This window comes from Camelus ferus, chromosome 23, assembly GCF_009834535.1.
Source record: "Camelus ferus isolate YT-003-E chromosome 23, BCGSAC_Cfer_1.0, whole genome shotgun sequence".
Lineage (NCBI taxonomy): Eukaryota > Metazoa > Chordata > Mammalia > Artiodactyla > Camelidae > Camelus > Camelus ferus.
The window spans coordinates 2,568,658-2,586,526 of NC_045718.1; the positions used below are offsets into that span (position 1 = coordinate 2,568,658).

At 40.5% G+C, this 17,869-nt stretch overlaps 1 protein-coding gene across 10 annotated transcripts in view; it reads left to right on the plus strand.

Moving 5' to 3' along the window:
• Nucleotides 1–17,869, plus strand: part of ESRRG (estrogen related receptor gamma) — a 580,472-nt gene that overhangs the window by 111,130 nt on the left and 451,473 nt on the right. The window lies entirely within an intron of this gene.

The window sequence follows — 17,869 nt, forward strand, 5'->3', positions numbered from 1 at the left end:
TGAGAGTTGGGTTTCTGCAGGGAACAAATGCTGACATGGGATTTCCAGCCTAAATATTTATGCCAAGTAATCGTGATGACGGTGATGGTGAGGATGATAACAGGGAAGAGGGGAGGAGGGGAGGAGGGAGAAGAAGGAGAAAAAGAAGGAAAATAATGGCAGTAACTTAGATTTGAAGAGCAGTTCATAGTTTCACTAGATGCTTTCAGAAGCTGTAAGGTAGCCAAGGCATTGTTTTAAAAATGAGATTCAGTCTCAGCTAAATTGTTACTTGCTTCAGGTCACTTATCCAATGACTGGGGAAGCCAAATTTCAGCTCAACTGACTCAAACTTCAGTAATTGCCCCCATTATACAATCTTAAAAAAAAAAAAAAAAAAAGGAAATGGTACCTATCTTTCTAAAAATCTCTGAATACTACTACACTTGTGATGAGTAAGTTGACAGCATCTCAGTGTATATGGTGATAGTGTGTCTCTGCACTTTTAGCCTTTCGTTAGATTGAATTTTATTCTCATGCCATCATGCTTTCTCTTTCCTAACCTCTTTCATCCCCCCTCATCTTTATCTATGTTCTAAGATCTGTAATTCATTGGACTTATTGGACTTTTGTCAGTAAAATCAGAGAATGAGATTTCCCTTCCAGTCTACTGCTCAAATCAGCTGTCTCAGCCCCAGAAAGATGGTGCAGTCAACTCTGATCTCCTCAGTATGTCTTCCCATTCTCACCCTAAATCTAGTCGAAGCAAATCTGAGGTCCCTGAAATGTCATACCATGCTTTGTCAGGCATAATCAAGATCCTCACTAATATCTTGTGTGTGTATATATATATATATGTATATATATATGTGTGTGTGTTTTAGTAAGTAGGAAAAATTATATAATTTTAGTTTATTAAGCAAATTTTTATACATATACCAAGATGATACAAACACTTAAGTGATACTGTGTAGAGAAAAAAAAATCCTTCAATAAACTCCCTCCAATGGAATGATTAAAGAAATTCTGTGAGTTTGAACCATGTTTCAAGAAAATAAATCTACATTTGTGTGTGTTTTACTTCCTCCAAACTATGGGTTTAGTTCATATTTAGGTAATATAAATCTAAAGCATTTCCAAGAGGAAAAACTTGCTGTCCCAGCAGGGGTCTGGATGATGGCCCTTAACAAATGCAAAACTTGGCACTCATATAAAAGAGAGCTAAATAAGACCAATAAAGAGATGGTAGAAACCCGCCGCAGCCAGAAAAATACAAAGCGATGCAAACACTCATCCGCTGCGCTGTACTGTTTTCAGAAATCCAGGAGCTGACCTAGAAGGAGTCCCGGGCTGTGCTGGTCTTTGGAATAGCGTACAGAGCTCCCTGTTATAAACAAAGCAGATGATTAGATTCAGATTCCTAGGAAGCTGAGTTTAGAGGAGGGTCATTCTTCATTATTTGTAGAGCATAGTATTCCGTGAGGTTTTCTGCTGTTTTTTTTACTGACACTTGGAAACTATTCAGAATTGTTTTGGGGGCTGTAATGAATGTCTAGGGAGTGAGGTTCCTGAAAAATAGAAGATCTGGGTCTGATTAGTATTTGGTATAGAAATCCTGCATCTTATTTAACCATATACCCAACTGCCTTAGAGGCTAGTAAAGATGGAGAATTAAGTCAATGAATGGAATTAAGAATAATTGAACCCAACTTAAATCTAAGGTACTATCTAATAAGCTCCTCTTTTAACATCATCTATGCATTTTCCCATCTCTGGAATTTCCCCTTTAAAAGCCTAGGATGAAGAACTTGCCCAGTAAATAGCATCCCAGGGTTGAACTGGCAGGCTGTCCAACTCCCTGGTTGTACTAGCTGGAAATTTCTTTGGGAAGACACTTCAGTGCTTCTTATTACTTCAGTTTCTTCACCTGTACCATTTCATAGGGGACCAGTATCATAGGGGAAATGTGACAAACTAGTAACCAATGAGAGAAAACAATATTGGAAAGCACTTGTTTTAAAGCAAAAAGTCACAAATGCATATGCAGAACAGAACAGTACATACAGCACGAAAACAATTGCAGGTTTCGTTAGGTATGTTAGGAGAGAGTTGTGGAATGATTTCCTATTAATTCTGGGGCACTTACACTATTTTTAAAATATCCCACAAACCTTTGCCTGACAAAGGAAGAGTACAAAATGAAGCCTTCGTCTCTGCAGTGACAGCTCTCTCCATAGCAACCCGCCTGTCAATCAACACCCACTTCATCGAGCTTCAGAAAACACCCCCAGAAATAAATGTCAGAAGTCTTATGCGGGTTCCAAATTTAAATCGAACTTTTAAATAAATTAAAATAAGAACCCAAACACCCACAGCAGTCACAAAAGTAAATTTTATTTTGGAAGGAGAGAAAAAGGGGGGGGGGGTTAAAAACACAAAGACCAAAGAAATTCTCCAAGCAGTTAGAAGGAGGGAGGGAGGATGGGCACCCTTAGTCCTTTCTTAGCATTACTTGATCAAGCGTGATCCACTGAAAGGGGCATCACCTGTAACCCATCCGTATCTGTTTCCTCTGGCTTTGATGGTTGGCTTTCGTTTTCATGGTCATCGTATCGTGTTCACCCTCTTCATACCTCTGCTGTGCTGCTGGCTCAGCCCCTCCTTTTGATGGTATGAAGGTGAGGCCAGAGGCTAGTTCCTCCTGGTGGAGGAACGTGCTAGGTCACTCTTTTAGGGGGATGGCATTAAACTGACACCAACTGGACCAGCTGGCAATGAAAATGACCTGCCATGCCATGTTACATCCTTCTGTTGCTAAAGCAGCCTCTGAGAATTAAGCATGAAGCAATCCTCAACTCTTTTTTTTTTCCAGAGATAAACTATATTTAAAGATTAATACCACACTTCAGGGGTAAATCGTGTAACTTGACTTCTGTATGGGTTTTAAATTATCTAGCGGTGGAGCATTTTAAGGAACTATGGTTTGTTACACTATAGAATGCTTGTCTGTGAACAAATTGGAGACATGTTAACTTATTAGCATGGCCACGAACATGGAATTGATTTACGAGGGTTCGTACAGTGTCATGTTATTCTTTGCCAAATTTAGTGTAATTGTCATTATCATCATACCCATTCTTGACCTCTGTTTTTGTTTTTGTTTTTGTTTTTGTTTTTTGCTAGTAATGAAATGCATTCTTCAAATACTCCTTTGGCATCCTAAAGTCATATCTGCACAGTAAACATGCTTGTATGCGGTCACCTTCACTGCACATCTTTTTCCTAGGTGTGCAATACAGAGATGGTCTTGGTATATGTTGAACTATGTACCCACTCCCCCGCTTTAAAAGATACGTTGGAGGTGTCTTCTAACCCCCGCACCCAGGAGTGAGACCCTGTATGCAGGCAGGGTCTTTACAAAGACAAATGAGGTCTTTGGGGTGGGCCCTAATTCAGCCTGGCTTGTGTCTTTATCAAAAAGGCAAAATTGGACACAGAGGCAGACACGCACTGGGGGAAGACATTGTGAAGAGCCTCAGGAAGAAGACAGCCATCTACAAACCAAGGCGAGAAGCCTGGAACGACCATTCCTTAAGAAGGAACCATTCTGTTGACACCTAGATTTCAGACTTCCAACCTTTAGAACTGAGACAATAAATTCCTGTTGTGTAAGCCGCCCGGTTTGTGCTACAATGGCAGCCCTAGCAAACTAATAGAAATCCCAAGGGTTTAATTACGTGGTGTTCAAAGAATGTAGAGACGAAAAAGCCGTGAGCCTTGTCCCCTGGTCAATGTGGGGAAGGGGCTGGAGAGATTCCTGGCAGGGTGGAGTTACAGAGGGCAGATGGGGGAGGCCCCCGAGGAGAGGCAGCTTGAGGAAACTGTAGGAGAAGGGAGAGAAATGCGCCCTTACCCTCCAAGTTTCTTTAACCTAAACTCACCCTCTGAGTTTGCCTCTGCTACTTCACCGATGTCAGCGTCTACTTCTTACCATCAGTACCTCAAAACGAGGGTTTTCTACTGCTAAAAGGTTGGGAGCTGTTTGAGATGCTGTCACGTTGGGTGCGCATCAGTACTGGTTCCCAGATAATCAGTTGGGTCAGTGAGCTGCTTTTTTCTTAAATTTTATGATTAGGGATTCAGAGCCTCTATGACCCTGTCTTATCATCACTTTTATTATTTACATCAGCAGATGTTGACTGTATGCCTCTTGTGGGCATAAACACTTGCAAGTTTTATTAAATTCTCAAATTCTAAAGGAAAACAAAATTTTTAAGTATTGTAGAATTAGATGGGCTGCCCAGAAGATTGACCAAAAATCTTTGGTGGCAATCTGCTAGAATTCTGGCGTTCTAGACAGGGACAGATTTCTGGAGAAACCAATGAGATTAAGCATTAGATCCTCTCACTTGCCTGTGCCCCCTCCAAACCTTTGTTTATAATTTTACGTTAATATTTTTGTATTCTTTTTATTAAAGGGAGTCCCTCTTCAATTGCATGAGTTCCAGACACCTGAAAAACCTGGATAAGTCGCGGTTCTAATGAGGGGCATCTAGGAACCAGTAAATCCTGCAAAAGGGGCAGGAAGCCAGAACAAGGAGAAGTTAAAACAAGGCTGAATCCAAAAGTCAGGGTCGAAGATAAGAGGAGTCCAAAGGAGGCAAGTTCTTGGAAGTGAACGGTCAAGGCTGAGTTGGGCAAGAGAGTAAGAGGGGTGGGAAACCGGGTTGGTGCAGGAGACAGAAGGCAGTCACGATCTGGAGCTGGGCAGTCAGGGAGCGCAGAGGAATTCCCTGGAGAATTCAGATTGAGAACTTGACACAACTTACCCACAAGTGAGGTGCTTTTGACGGGCGTGCTGGGGAATGGTGTGTGTGTAAAAGGAAATCTCTTATATCCTTTCCAGGACAAAAGCTAAACCCAACGCAAGGAGAGGGGAGGGGAAACTCTCCACTAAAATGAAGGGTGAGGGTTTTAGACCCCTTGGGAGAGTATCTAGCAAAGCGTTTTGCATGTAGGCACTCAACCAATTAGCTAATGGCTAGAGGAAGCCGGGTAGAGAACACAAGAATTTAGCCGCTCACAGCCTCTGTTCCCTCCAGAGCCAGTGAAAGGCTTGCGTTCACATCACACTTTTCCAAGTCACCACCCAGGCTCGGAGAAGGCCGGCCTTGCTTCCTGGCATTGGAGTCCCCACCCGCCAACCTGTTTACTGAATGCCAGAGAATTCTCACTTCAGTTGGGGCTTCCTTTTTTGTTCCAAATAAAACCTAAAATCAGGAGAAACAGGTTTGAAGGCCAGCATTTTGCATCACTTCACTTGGCTTCTTTTAGTGATTTGTCAGGCAATGTGTCATTTTCTCTGTAGAGTATGTGTGCAGCTGGGAAATGAGTTATTTATAATAATAAGACTTTGCTTGTATGTAGATACTTGCATAGTAAGCAGATCATGTGGAGTTGGTGGTGTCTGGTGGGGACCCTTGGAATCATCAGTATAGCTAATTAGCTAAGGTGGCTTGTTGGAATTTGCAGGCCATTGCCCATAAATATTTTAACCTATTGGTGCTGAAACCTGTCTGCCAGAGATCAAAGGCATTTTCAGATCTAATCTGGCTCAAGGGATGATGGGTAAGGAGGTAAGAGGCTGATGCCATAGAGAAGAGAATCACATTTCCCTGTCTTCCTCTTCTCTACCTCAGCTTCCCAGCGCACCGCGCTTAATCTTATTTCCCATAATTTTGCATTCAAGGTCACGGTTTCCCCGATCTTTGGCTCTTTTATTCAAACTCTCCCGGTCTCTTCAGACAATCCTTTCATGACTCCTGTTCACAAGATGAAATTTGGTGTGAAGTTACGTCTCCACCTCTCATTCTGTACCTTTTTATGGAAAGATAACCTTTGACAATGCTGTTATTTATGAAGATCACTGTTAGCACATTGCCTAACGGGTGGCATGTTTGTGAGAGAATTCATTTGAACAGACTTTCTATCGAAGGCTGAATACGCCCCCAAATCACAATGGTCGTCAGAGCCAGCCGCCTCATTTCTGATGGTTTTACAAATCAGCTGGGCTTCAGAGATGCGTCAACATGACCCTGTCCCCACACTGAGTTGTTTTGGCTGCAGGGGTGGCTGCTTTTCTCTCCGTTTGTTTTTTTTTTTTTTTTGGTTGTGGTTTTGTGGGGGGTTTTTTGTTTGTTTTTTGTTTTGTTTTGTTTTTTTCTTTCCAGCTGCATTTGTGAGTGTTTTCATCCTTTGCTAAAATATGTTTTCCAAAAATGTGATTAACAGTCATTTTCAGATATAGACATTGGCTCTCCTTCGCCAGAGAGACACAGCATGTAAGAACAGGCAGACAGCAAAATAATACAAAAGGGTATGTTTGTTCATCAGAAACTGTGTTAATGGCTACATCTGCCCCTCTCATTTTGGGCTGCCTGGGATCATCGCTGCTCTTCTGATTTGCTGATGTTTCCCCCTACCGTGAAATCTCTTCGTTTTGTACCCCATAAATAAAAAAATCCCCATGGTTGCTCTGTTTATGCTTGGAGTGTAAGTTAGAGCAGTTTAAAATTTGAACATTGTGCTCAATGGGATATGCTCACGAGATACATGGATGTAGAGGTCTGGGGTTCTGAGCATTCTTTGAACAACTTTCTGGTCTAAGGTATTCATGCCAAAGACCATTAACAGCAGACAATGAACTGACATCCCAACAGAGCATCATAAAGCAATGGGAAGTTTGCATTGGCTTTATAGCCTGTCATTTGTATTTGTTTATTTTTCAAGTCAAATGAAATAGTGAGCTTGTTTGAGTTGCTTGGGGCTGTGTCTTTGGATGTTTTAGACCTGAGTGCTCCGAAAGCTCCAAAGCCAGTGACTTGAACCCCAAAGGGGTTGCATCTACTCTATGTCAGTTTCAGTGTACATTACCTGCCATCCTACAGAATGCATTTTAAAGAGCAGTCTTCCTCAAAGGAATAAGTCAGCCGACGCATAGCATCCCCTTGTGAACCCCACGTTGTGCTAGGTGCTCTAAGAGAGGTAAGAGGGAGTAATACTTAGTCTTAAACACATAGGGGTCATATCAGATTGACGTAAGCAGGAAGGGTTTTAGTAATGAGGAGGCAGGGTGAAATGACAGAGACAGAAGTAAGTGTGACACAGGGAGACATAAAATATTCCTCTTAACCATGAAGAACGAGAATGTTTTAACTGCTTTCAAATAAAAGCTTGGACACATGTAAGATCATCTTCCCGAATATGTTCCCATCGGGTGACATAGAAACTTGGCCACTAGCGTCTCTGGTCAAAGATTTAGAAAGGTGTTTGTTGAGTTTCTAAGACCTGCAGAATATTCCTGGTATCTGGTGGAAAGATGCTCCTTTAGCCAGCAGTGAACTGGGGAACATTGGTCTGTTCTGGTTTATCTCAGTGAGCCTCTATCGCAGAAGGTAGTAGGAACTTGTTTCAACTCAGCCACAGTGCAAAAACCTTGAAGATGTGGATTTGAGTAGTAAGTAAACCAAGGTCCACTGTCCCTAACTAAAGAAATGAGACCAATTAAATTTCTGGAGGTCGAAGCTGGGTTGCTATTTCACATGGCCACTTGTCAGAGATGTCTGTGCTGCCTTTGGGGGGGATTTCTCTGTCAGTACATGTCTTGCCCAGCCTCCTACACCCTACTCCAAGGGCTCTGACAGCCACTGGTAGCACCAGCCTAGAGGGTGCTGACAGTCTAAGGAGATCTGGTGTGTTTCCCATGCTACTTGAAGACAGTCTTCTTTCCCTGTCAGTCGCCACCCACCATCCCATCGTGTGGATATTCTGGAGCAGTCACCAGAGGCAAGGGTTTGGATTCAGCTGCTTTATCCTCCCACTGAAGGCATAGTCTGATGATGGAGAAATAATACCGTGTATAGAAAAAGCTCTGTGTTGGAATCAGAGTTCGACGTGTAAGACCTTAGCTCTGCTATTTCACTTTGGAACCCTGAGCAGCTGCTCTGCAGCTTGCTGAATTTCAAGGCACTCATCTGGAAAATGGAGATAATATTTACCTTGCCCAGATCACATTTTGGCTGTTGGGCTCAAAATGGGTTAAAAAGTATAAGTGATTTGTAGTGACAAAGATTTTAATGTCTCCTGTGCTGGGTTTGAGGTCTTGGTGTTGTTGCTGTTTTGTCTAAGTTCCTTGAGGATGTGTTTGGGCGCTGTGGGTTAAAAGGGAGCCTATGATGTGGGGCTAGACTCACGGGGCAGAAAATCTGAGGTCTTTTACTTCCTTTGGTAGATCATTCTTCTTGCTTGTGTCACAGCTCCTCTCTTGGATGCACTGTGGATCACTTGACACCCTCTCTTCCTCATCATCTGCTCCCACTCCAGTCCCATGACTGGGCTGGGGCTTCTTCTGAGTACTACTGTTACTTACCACTGACTGTCCCGCACCTGGAACAGTGTTTGGCACAAGGTAGATGCTCAGTACAAGTCTACTGAATGAACACCTGCAAGGAAGGAAGGTAGGCATGGAGGAAGGAAGGAAGGAATCCAAGTGAAACTTCTTTGATAGGTTTAGAGAGTTTGGTTTCATCAAAGAAAATCGCCAAGAGCAGAACAGGCAGGGTAAGAGTTTTCTAGAAACTGACTCGATGAAGATGTTTACAAGACTGAAGTTTTTCACTCTCTAATCCTCCAAAGTCATAAATGGTTTTTGACAATAATCCTTACAAGTGCTGATATTTTTCAGGCCCTGAGCTGAAGATAAGGATAAAATCCTTGAATTATCCAATCGCACAATTATATAATGTTCCAAAGTTACGAAAATGCCATTGGCTTACGGTTTCTTTCCTGTCCCGTCTTCCCCATTTGGAAGGAAAGACTAAAGTTATTGAGTTAGTGAATACGTAGTATCATGGGAAAATACCTTACAAATTTTAGGCTGAAACCATGTAGTGATGGCTTTCTCTCTCTGTCTCTCTGTCTCTGTCTCAATCAACCTCTCAACTCCCCACCACCACCACCATCCCCCTATAATTGAGAAGTCACAGTCAAGTCCTGAAGTTTTCAAATGGTGGGGCATTCTACTGCATTAGAATGCTATATGTGTAGCTGTATAAGGCATGATTAAATATCTCTTTTGCTCTTTTCGTGAGTATCCTGTGAATTTAAACTCTATCATCTCTGAACTCACTACAGTCCTTCTGAAGATTTAAAGAAAAATCTAGATAGATTATTCAAAGCATTAGATCACATAGAATTATGATAGTTATTAGAAGCCTTAAACTGATGGTAAGATTTATCAAGTATGGGTGGGGAAGGTAGCCTTTATCACTGATGACAGCAAGTAAAATAGCACACAGTTTAAGATATTGCTTTGACCACAGTTGTTTACTAAACAGTTAAAATCAACCATTGTTATTATGCCAGTTCCAAGGTAGTGTAGTATTGGCTTCACATGTCCTCTGAGTCTTTCTGAAGTTATATGGACATTTTTGTTGTAAAATGAATAAGCTAAACTATCAATGATACTAATAGAATAAATTCAAGCTGTCTGCATCAATCATTTAAGTTAGTGTATCACCAGTAATATTAAATAAAATTTACACTGAGTCTTTGCACTATCAAATTAATTGTTACATGATTCACTTTTATTTTACTTTTTAACATACTTTAAAGTGACTTGAAATTTATGCTTAGCACAATAAATTATGTTGAGTATTGAACATGTGCTTATTTTTCGACACTGCATCACAGTATACAAAAAAAAAATAAAGTCATAGTAGTCCAAAGGATTCAACCCTGACTTGGAAGCCATCCCAAATCAAGTTGGACACAGTGAGGTAAACAATAGTCTCCAGGTTTTCAGAGTGAACCAGTCCTATCCCTAATTATTAGTTGTTGCTTTATTGAAAACAAGTTAGAACAAGCTTGGGGGTAAAACAGACATTAATAAAGACCACTGTGATTTACATGGTAATGGATTTATTGGCTCTGAAGCTGACAAGTTAAAAGTAAGCCAGCAAACTAGCAAAGACTAGTTGACTCAATAAGGCATCAAAAAAAGGAAGAGAGAATTCTGATACAGAAAAGGTGTGAGATTGACCTTTCATTAAAAGTTGTTGTTGTTGTTGTTTTTTTTTTTTTTTTTTTGGTAATAGAAGAACCGTTTTAAAACCAACTCTGATGTTACCTATAATACATTAAATGGGAATTTAGAATATTGTTGATGTCAGGTTATCTTTTAAATTAAGTGGAGCAAACAGCAGAACTTCCTCTTTGATTGACATTGACACTTTGAGTAGGAAAACATTACACAAGTTCTTCCCTAAGTTGGCTCATCCCTTTGGTCTGGCTCAAGTAAGTCCTAGGAGTTCCCTGTTACTCTTGAGGGCTTCTCTGTGAATGTGAAACAGAAATTGTGATAGAACTTGTCACTGATTTGCCTGATTGAGCTGGCTCTTACTGGGTGCAGACCCACAGTGATCTTAGCGTAGCGGGGCAAGAGCACCCGTCTTGGGTTTAAAACTGAATTTCCAGTGCTGCTCATGCCACTTGTAAACTGCAGGTCCTTGGACTGATCACAGAACCTTTCTAGTCCTGATCTTCTCCAGAAGGCAGTTGGGTCTGAGTGATTTTCAGTTTAGGATCCTTGGAGGAAGTCATCGGGGAATGACACACTTTCAGGATTTTAAAAAGTCTAATGAAAATAAGACATAAAATCACAATGTGCAACTAACTGAAACATCTCTTTGTTTTGGGGATTATATCATCCCAGCCCCTCCTCCCTATCCCCTGGTTTTTTTGGATTTTGGGTTTTTTTTTTTTTGCAATACTGGGTTATCTTATACAAATTACAAATTCTGACCAGTAATAATATAGCCTTTTCTTAATGAAAATAGAACTGTTATTATTGACTAAATGCAGTTTGATTGTCAAACACAAACAACACGGCTCATGGGGGAACACTCAAAAAGGTGTCAGGTGGTCCTGGGTGGTAAAATTCCAATCCTTTTTACTGTTTTTAGTTCAGTCATTTCGAAGTGACGCACTGTTTATGGTGGCAACTAGATAACAAAATACTATTCTCAGTTCGCAGGCACTGTATCTCAATTATCAGACCACATCATTCATGAGAATAAACAAATATTTTTGGAATAAATCAGTTGGTTGATATACAGATTAATTTCTTAACCAGCACAATCTGTTTTCTTTCAAAACATTAGATTATATGCGCATAGTACTATATTTAGGGAAATTTTGAGTTGGGTACCATTTACCTCATTGTAAATTTGGTTAGTAATCCATTCTGTTTTATTTTTTATTTTTTCATTATTTTCATGGAGATACTGAGGATTGAACCCAGGACCTCGTGCATGCTAAGCACGTGCTCTACTACTGAGCTATACCCTCCCCCAGTTATTTTTTAAATCCTCTCTAAAACTTGTCCAAACAGACAGGAAAAGTAAACTGGGCAAAACATACCTCATTGTCCATCAGTTCGACTTTGCAGAAATCACTAAAAAGAGGGCACTGGGTATTAAGCTCTTTGGGAGAAGAGACAGGTTCTGCCCGGGGTTTTGCACCCCCAGTGCTTATTACAGTGTCTGGTGCATGGACTGCGTTTAATTACACAGGATGTTGGTAAATATCGTAGATATCAGGGTCAAGATTCTGATACAAATTACTTCTTCCTTTTAAGCCTATAGACAATACTTTATTCATTCATAAGATTGTGATTAATAAGGTAATTATGAGTATTCACTGTGAGTTAAGCCGTTGCCAAGTTAGAAGTTACAATTCAGTTAATTGCTTTATTGGAATTAATGATGACTTCCAATTTTGTGTTTTGTTGCCCATCCATGTAGCTACTCATGTGTCAACAGGACACTGACATTACTTAAATGATGAAAGTCAGCAGATTAAAAAATAAATCTGATCAAATATAATGGCTGATCGGATTCTGGGAGTATTTGCTGAGACATTTCCCCTCTCCAGAATTTAAATGACATATAACAAATGGCCAATAACAAATGAATTACTGATTGTAAATACTCTGAGTTTCGGTTAGCTTAATGTTAGACATGAAACAAGACTAACGTTAGTACTCATATTAGCCATGAGAAAAGTGAAGAAAACTTATACAGACATATTAATTTATTATTTTTAGAGTTTAGCTTTTTCAAAACTAACCTGGCTCAGATTCATTTTAATAAAAGAGAAACTGTTTGTTGAATAAATGGTTTTACGTATTATTTATTCTTCTCAGCCATGTAAGCTAAGCATTATTTTCCCTGTTCTGCAGATTGAGAAACTGAGGCTTGATCAGTTTCAGTAATGTGCTCAAGCTAGTAAGTGGCAGGGCCATTATTCATACCCCCCCCTTTTTTTTTCCTGACTCCAAAGTCCATGCTTTCTCCAACATTCTACATCACTACAAATCAGTACTTTTTAGTTTTGGCATTTCAGTCGAGTGAAAGCTTTCAGGTGTATGTTTTTGTAACTTTTCAATGTCGCTTTATCTTGTTGTGATCTTCCTACTGATTTGGGTGTTGAGTTCAGAAATTCAAAAGCATGTTTGATGAAAATGAATGTTGTAAACAGGAGCTAGCTGATGATCGCTGGACTATCTGGATGTCAGCAAATAGAACAGTTATCTACTACCAAGTAATGCGTAACCCCAACGCTTAATGGCTTCAAGGAAAAGGACATATTCTCTCACGTGCTTTCTCTGGATTGGAAATTTAGGATGAGCTTGATGGGGAAGTTCTGGACCAAGTCTACTCATGAGGTTGTCTGTCACCAGGATGCTGCAGCTGGTTCTTGGCCAGAGCTACAGGCAAAGGACAGCTTGAATAGGATGAAGGTGCCACTTCCAAGGTGGCGACTCATACTGCTGGCAAGTGGGCTCCTCTCCATGTGGGCCTCTCCCCTTAGCATGGTGGCTGGCATCTCCCTAGAGCAAGTGATTCTCACAAGGCAGAAGCTGCAGTGTCTTTTATGACCCAGGCTCGAAGTTGCACATCATCACTTCAGCCTTCTTGACCTGATCACACTGGCCAGCCCTAATTCACTATCTATTTACTACTTATGCAAAGATGTGAGTGTCAGAAGACAAGGATCATCATAGACTCTCATGGAGGCTTCAGACACAAATCCTGTATATGTGCAATTTTATAGATACCTTTATATGGGCTCTGACTCCTTAATTTTAAAGAACAGGAAATAGGAATCCAGACTTATTCAAGCACATGTAACTTCGAGGAAGAATCTGCCTTAAAATGATTACACAATGTGTATAATCTCTGTCTCTCTCTGAAAAACACACAGACATTGGTGCTGACCTGGAGATTTGAGCTTGGCTTGTTGCTAGTAGAGATCATTGTGAAGGACCATTTGCATGGCTGAACTGGTCTCTGCTCTCAGTGCTTTAGCCACCACAATACGTCCAGTTACCATCCGTCAGATACAAAGTTACAAGCAGTTTTTTTCTTGTGATGATAACTTTTCAGATTTATTCTCTTCGCAACTTTCAAATATGCAGTACAGTATTACTGACTAGTCACCATGCTGGACATCACATCCCCACAACTTACTCATTTTATAAGTGAGAGTTTGTATCTCTTGACCCCCTTACACCCTTTTTGCCCACCCATCACCTCCCTCACCCAGGCAACTACCATTCTAGTCTCTGTATGTATGAGTTTTGTTTTGTTTTGCTTGTTTGTTTTGTGTTTTAGATTTCACATATAAGTGAGATAATACGGTATTTGTCTTTTTCTATCTGATTTTTTTCACTTAGCACAGTACCCTCAAGTTCCATCCATGTTGTTGCAAATGGCAAGATTTCATTCTTTTCTATGGATGAATAGTATTGTTTTATATATATATACACATATGTATATATGAGTATGTATATACACATACATACATACACACACACACACATATGTATGTGTGTGTATATATCTTTTTTATCCACGCACTACATCTTTTTTTATCTGTTCATACTTTGCTTGTTTCCATATCTTGGTTATTGTAAATAATGCTGCAATGGCAACATGGATGGACCTAGAGATCATCATTCTAAGTGAAGTAAGCCAGAAAAAGAAAAATACCATATGATATCACTCATATGTGGAATCTAAAAAAAGAAAACAAGAGGACACTAACGAACTCATCTGCAAAACAGAAACAGACTTGCAGACATAGTAAACAGTCTTATGGTTACCAGGGAGAAAGGGGGTGGGAAGGGATAAATTTAGAAGTTTGAGATTTGCATATGTTGGCCACCATATATAAAAATAGATTATAATAACAAATTTCTTCTGTATAGCACAGGGAACTATATTCAATATCTTGTAATAACCTTTAATGAAAAAGAATATGAAAACGAATATATGTATGTATATGCATGACTGAGACATTGTGCTGTACACCAGGAATTGACACAGTGTAAATGACTGTATTTCAATTAAAAAAAAAATAATGCTGCAATGAACATAGGGGTGCATATATCCTTTTGAATTAGTGTTTTCATTTTCCTCCCATAAATACCCAGAAGTGGAACTGCTGGATTATATAGTAGTTCTATTTTTAATTTTTTTGAGGAACTCCCATACTGTTCTTTTAGAGTGGCCACACAATTTACATTCCCACCAACAGTGCACGAGGGTTCCCTTCTCCACGTCCTTGCCAATACTAGTTGCTTCTTGTCTTTTTGATAATGGTCATTCTAACAGGTGTGAAATGATATCTCATTGTGGGATTGAGTTGCACTTTAATGATAACTGGTGATGTGAAGCATCTTTTCATGTGCCTGTTGGTCACCTGTATGTCTTCTTTAGAAAAATGTCTATTGAGATCCTCTGCCTATTTTTAATCAGATTATTTGTTTTTTGCTGTTGAGTTGTATGAGTTCTTTATATATTTTGGATATTAACCCCCATTAGGTTATGATTTGCATGTATTTTCTCTCCTTCAGCCTTTTCATTTTGTTGATGGTTTCCTATGCTGTGCGGTAGCTTTTTAGTTTGATGTAATCCCTTTGTTACTTTTGCTTTTGGAGTCAGATCCAAAAAAATCATCACCGAGACTGATGTCAAGGAGCTTACTTGTCTGTATTTTCGTCTAGTTTTATGGTTTCAAGTCTTACATTCAAGTCCTTAATAGACCTTGATTGAATTTTAACTATGGGGTAAGATCATACTTAGTCATTCACTTTTGATGAGCAGGTGATTCAAGATGAAAGAGATTTTAAAACTCAAGTCTGGTTATTCGCCCTGTTCAAAATGCTGTTGTATCTGTACATTTCCCTCATTTAAAGTCAAAGTATTTGGAATGTCCAAGAAGACTGACCTGGCTGACCCCTGTCTCTCTCCTCTCCCCTCACGTGTCTATTCTAACCACCCAGCCTCCCTTCTGCCCCGTGAGCCATCCAGGCTTCTCCTGCCGTAGGGTCTTGGCACTGCTTGAAATGCTCTTGTACACGTCCTTGTGATTAACTCCTCCTGTAATTCAAGTCTTTCCTCGAGGGTTACTTTTTCAATGCAGTCTACACTGACCATCCTATTTCAAATTGCTACCCTCTGCCTAGAACAATGAACCTGAGACACAGTGGGTGCTCAAAAACTTTCCTATTGAATGAAAGAATTATTAGTGGAGGCACAGAGAGGCGGCAGTGCTGCTTTCTCTGCCCAGGGCAGTTGGGTGTCCCCCGCTTGGCTCATTTTCAGACACTGATGTTTGCTCTTTTACGAAGAGTCTCTAGACACGGTCATCAAGTGTGAATGTGCTTCATTTCTGTGGGAGATTTCCTGTCACTCAGAAGTCAGCACTGTTTCCATCCTCGTATCTTTAGAGTTCAGCACAAAGAAAGCACAGAAGAAAAGAAAAACACTTCTACTAAGGTGTGTTGTAAGGGACAGGTTGATACTATCTGAGGGAGAAAAGTAAGTGAGCCATTTCTATAGACACTGGGGAAATTGTTTCACTCAGAGTTAAAAAGCAGCGTGGGAGTGTTAAAGCGCAGGGTGCCTGTGCACACTTTATGGTGGTCTTAGCTTATGACCTTATGCTTCTTTTATTTCTCTATTAAATCAAGCTATATCTCATTGAGACCACCATCCTACATGTCACGGCATGGTTCGCTTTGGTGCCTGTGGACAGAATTTTCTCTGATGGAATGGAAAGATGTGTCTTTGACGTGTCTGAGTGCAGACGGTCTCTTGGCTGGATCAGTGTGGGTCTCCATGGCAACAGAGTGCCTAGGCCCTCGCCATGTGAGTGGAGTGCTTTGCTGAGAGTCCACCTTCCCTAAACTTGAAGCTGTGTCTTGACTTCTCCTCTGTGGGTTTCCAGTGAAATATCCCTTACGTGGCCCTTCACTTGGAGTTAGTGCAAAAGGAGACATCTGAGTTTCTAAAATTTATGAAACATCTAAAGAAATCAAAATTTTGTGAATGACAGATAACTGTCTATCTAGATAATTGTGTCCCCCCCAAAGATGTTGACATGCTAACCCCCAGTACCTCAGAATGTGACCTTAATGGGAAATGAAGTCTTTCTGCAGATGATTAAGTTGAGATGAGGTCTTTGGGGTGGGTCCTAATCCAGTATGACTGGTGTCCTTGTAAAAGGGGGAAATTTGGACATGGGGAGAGACGCAAGGAGACTGCCAGGTGAAGATTAGTTTCTGTTGCTGTAAGCCAGGGAACTCCAAGGATTGCCAGCAAACCAGAAGCTTAGGAGTAGCACGGACTCCCCCCCACAGCCTTCCAAGGGAACCAACGCTAACAACATCGTTGAATTTGGATGTCTAGCCTCCAGAACTGTAAGGGACAACGCATTTCTGTCGTTTAAGCCACCCAGTCTGTGGTCCTTTGTCACAGCAGCCCTAACAAACTAATACAGTAACTGTTCATTTTTGTTTCGTAAAGCAAACGTTAAGCAACTCTGAGATGACGCCACAATAATCCACTTAGCGCATCTAATGTGCGAAAAAACTCGGGTATGAGCAAAGATGTCTGGGATAGATTATGCTCATAAAGTGAGGTAATTATTTAACCCATATTTCCATGGAATGCTGTTTGTTCATTACAATAGCTTGATGTTGACATACCTGCAATGAAATGACTAGTTATCTTTTTGAGTACTGAAACAGAGGCATGAAGAGATAGTACCCCCTGCAGAAGCAGACGTGGAAATGGTCTTGTCTAATCTCGTCATGTCACAGAGGAAGGCACTGAGTTGAGTGGTCTGCCTTAGTAGGACCATAGAAGCTAGGAGGGAGACTTGACCAGGATTCTCAGCCACTCTTCTTTTTTGTTTAAACCAAATTTCCTCTCTTACAAAGTATGAATCATCACAGAATAGCTACTCCACCAATGTTTGCTGAATGAATAAATGAACCTAAAGGCTTTTGAGTCAGGCTTTAGAGTTTTGGTCAAATTCCGTACATTTTTCATTAGTTTAAGTTGATTAAGAATTTCGCCTCTTAGAATAAGAAATAAGTTGGGCCCGGGCTGGTCTTGAATCGCAGTGCGCCCACACTTTGCTGTGTGAAGTTGGGCAAGTTAACCTTCCCAAGCCTAGTCACCTTGTCTTAAGATGTTGTGAACACCTCGCCAGAGATGAGATGAGATGAGAATGCCCTGCGAGGTTATTCTAAGTGTGAGATGGTGCAAAGCTCCAAGTGCGGTTCCTCGTACGTAAGTGGTCAGCATGGCTGTTTTGATTTTAACATCTTTCAAGATAGTACACAAACTAAGGGGCACACTAGCTCCAGCCCATGGTTCAAGGGTCACATGAACCATCTTCATGTGAATGTCCATGTTTGGTTATCTTTTCTTTTTTTTATTATTATTATTATTATTATTATTATTATTATTATTATTAT